The following is a 4123-nucleotide window of genomic DNA, read 5'->3' on the forward strand; positions in this document are numbered from 1 at the left end:
TTATCCTAGTAAAACAATTTTACTAGGTCATTTACAACAAACACATTAATTTCCTAGATTGTGTCACGGCTGGCTGCTGTCATTTGCTCCTGCCATAGATTAAGTTGATTTTGCCCAGGTTGTGCTGACCTGACATCTGACCCAAGCTGTTATCTAATTGATAGCAGCCCAATTAACAAAGCAGAGTCAGTGTCACACACGTAAGGGTGTTCTTTCGCTTCCCTCAACATTGGTTTACAGCCATCCCTCTAGATAGGAGACGAAGACAGCTAAACCCTTGCTATTCTTGCAGTCACATGTGCACCAAAGCACATTTAATAACCTACCAAAAACCTGTACATATGGAACATATATATATGTTTAAACAAATCAGACTATCAGTGTGCCCTTTCAGCTCCGGTCACGCTGACCCAGAAAATTTTTAAATGAACAAAGATTTCATAAGCAATCTGTAAATATTTTATCTTCCAAGGTAAAGGCCAGCTAAATGTGAACAATTAAAAGCCACAGCCCCTCAGCAGCGGGCATGGGAGTGCAGGTCAGCTAGAACTTTTGCATTTCCTAAGGAGTCAAATACAAAATGCAGCCAAGTACCTGAACTGACGTGAGCTTGCAGCCAGCTTCATCACTAATTTGCTGTGACAGCCCAGGACCACACTCACACCAGTGTTCTGTTCTACAGATGTCCAGGGCACGGAGGCAAGTAGAGATGCACAAAACATGCTTTCCCCTTTTTGAGCATGGTAATAAGCTGGTAATCACAAAAAAGTAGGAATGAGTTCTGGTCAACCCTCCTGAAAAGTTACATAATCTTCCAAAGCGAGCTGGATGGTAACTGGATCACAAAAAAAGGCAAGAAAAATGCACAGGGGATTCTGAGTTGGAGGGTATTTCCAGAGGGGTAACTTCAGCAAAGCAATAAACCACAGCCTTTAAGTCACACAAAAAAATGAATCTGATTCTAATTGAACATCTACAACACACTGGTAATTCAGTCACTTTATTTCTCTTCCTACAATAGCTATGGTTGTAAGATTAACCACAGGAGTGAGATTTGTGGCAAATACTATTTTAACGACAAAAATGAACATGTATTTTCTATCTCAGAAGTTTCTACAGTCTCCCACTAGCAACTGCTCTTCCTGGGTTGTCAGCCCCACAAGTCTTGACTTCTTCAAACAGATTTCATCTGGGCTGTAAATCCATCTGGGGTTGTGCAGAAGACTTTTTTATTATTATTTTATTGGTGGGGGGCACACATAGGGAAAGGGACAACATTAGCCAGAAATGTCTCATTTTTCATTATTATCAATCTATTCTGTTAAAGGGAACAAACATGCTTTGCACCTCAAGTGATGAACTTTTCACTAGGATGTTGGCAAGCTCTTCCATACAATTGTAATTAACTTTTTATTGTTGAACATTTCTTTTAACAAATGCACCTGTTATGCTTTCCGCTTACTTGTATGCCTTGCACAACTCAAAGAAACATGAGTACTGTGTCAGTGTGAGAACTACAACACAGTGTCTACCATGGGATATTTTATTATTATTATTTTTAGCAACAGTGCAGCTTTGCTGGGCATAGTTAACATTAGAGGTCAGATGTATTGTCTGAAAGCAATAAACAAACAAACAGATAATTTGAGCCTTCTTTTGATATCAGGTTTTGAATCCAGCTGTATCAACTTTTCATCTACTCATATCCTCTCATTTACTTGTCTTGCAAATTACAGGGAGGGGGTAGAAGTAAAAGCAAGAGGTCTTGCGTGTCTTCACACACAAAAGCTTTGTGGTAACTGCAAATTAAAAACCAGAAAAAAGCAACACAAGTAATAGCTAAGCTAATTTCACATGCACAGCATTGCCAGAACCCTGTATATATTGCTATTTTCCTTTCAATAACAACATGTTTAAACTGGTATTATCTTGGGGATTAATTAGTCACCTTAGCCTAGTTGAAGCGTACGTAGAATAATCCCTGTGAAAAAGCTAGAACATGGTCTGATTTTATTTTTATACGCATGGAAATATTTTTGTCCAAGTCTGCAGAAGCTGATGGAAGCAGTTGTTCAAATTAGGAGCAGAGCTGTTTTCTATGGAAAAGTTTACTGAAGTTTTCATTTGTTGATATTTTTTTTTTTTTTTTTTTTTTTGCTATAGTCAGTTTTGCAAAAGCTGTATTTTATCATCCTCAGCCACTGGGGATGAAAGGGAAAAAGTAACAGCTGTAATTAATCCTGGAAAGTAAATTCTCATACCTAATCAGACCAATATTTATAAGTTAAGCCTTGTCTCATCAAGTAGCAAGAGAAAGAAGCAATGCATCTTACATTTAAAGATTTTGTGAAATAAAACACCACAGTTTAAGATGAACTAGTCATCTTTTCAATATCACGTATAGGTAGCTAATAACCGTACGTGTGCCAGTCCCTGGCAGTCAGTGCTCCCTGTTCCTTCCCAAGTAGGTATGCAGGCCACTCGCTCTGTTATCTCAGATACACACCTGTGTGCAGCGACACACCTGTGCTGCATTCCTGCAAGCACTCTCTCCCTTTGCTCTCCAACAATCTCCGAGTAAGATCCTAAAGCTGTTTCCAACACAGTCAAAGTATTACATCTCCACATTACCAACCAGACCACCCGCAGTATTCGTACCATTATTAGCAGTAGCTTCAGATTAAAAAGCTCCAATTGAAGATCACTGCCTATAGAGCAACCCAAAGCCTCTAGGCATGCTTCCTTTCTTTACAAGGACAGGACTGAATCTATACCCCAGACTTCCAGTCCAGGTCAGCTCAGGACTCTGCTGCATGCACGCTTCTAGCACAGCTGGTTCCTCCACGGAGGCATTCAAATAAATTTCCACTTCTACAGGGTACAGAATGTTAAAGCAAGATTAGTACAAGATGTGTTGATTGCCTAATCATCAAGAGGCAAAAAAAGATTAAAAAGATAAAATTTTGCTCTTCAAAGGCAAGTAGAGAAGTCCAACTGAGCGGAACGCATGCGGGTGTCCCCCCGAGCCCAGGACTGCCTCGGGACAGCAGCAGCCCCTAGTGGCACAGTGACCCTGCCTTCGCTACGGGCCACCGCCTGGAGGCACCTCCCGGCCCGAGGAGAAGGAGCCTACTTGTACAGTAAAGCTGTCCCACGCAATCGGCGATATGTTACGGCTTTTTTCACTTTACATCTTCACCTATTTTGAATTCTTACATTTATTCTTCCATCGCTAATATTCAGGCAAGAGCTGCCCGTGGGGAAGGTGCGAGCCCAACTGTAGCTGTATGCTGCTAAACCCTTCTAGCAGATGGCACAACCGGGGTCACCCATTTATTGAGGGGGAACTGGAGAGACAAATAAAAAGAAATGTTATCTGTATTGTCTTTCCAACCTGACTACCTATGAAACAAAAAGCTGACCAAGAATATAATGATAGAGGCTGCTGCTTCCTTCCGGGTGCTATGTGAGAACCATCCAGGCATCCTCTGCAGTTTGCATTGGCTACTACTTTGTCTCAAGCTGTAACTCCACATACAGACCTGATCAGCAGAAATTGCAGTTTTCTGTCTTAGCTTCTTGGAGAACTCCAGTTTCTTCCCTTTATGTTATTCCACTGCTGTTTTTCCCTCAAGTAGCCCAATTACTCCATTAGTCCAATCACTCCGTTACATCTAATTCTAACAATAACGGGCAGAGCAGCAATGCATTTTCAGTGAAGCATTCTAACCTTCAGAGTTAATCTCCTTCCTATGACCCTGAGAAAGGCAGAAGTTTCTTGGGCATCTTCCAAAAGGTCGGTTACACTAGGATCAGAGCTACACACATGCATTTGCAGATGCATGAAAACCCAACAAGAGACAAGGTAGATTTCTAATGGACAAGAGCAGCATGCACCGAGTCAGGTGAAGGAGACTTTGAAACATATCTTACCTCTACCTGGCTATTTTTATTATAAACACAAACAGATTTCCCAAAGGCTACATCAAAAGATATTTGGAGTCAATTAAAAAGGAAAAGTTAACAAAATACAAAACCAGCATCAGATGTATTGACATAGCATACAGCCCTACAACAATGATAGCTTAGAAGTTTAGCACACACAACACAGAACCAGGGTTTC

Source organism: Falco rusticolus, chromosome 11, assembly GCF_015220075.1.
Source record: "Falco rusticolus isolate bFalRus1 chromosome 11, bFalRus1.pri, whole genome shotgun sequence".
Classification (NCBI taxonomy): Eukaryota; Metazoa; Chordata; class Aves; order Falconiformes; family Falconidae; genus Falco; species Falco rusticolus.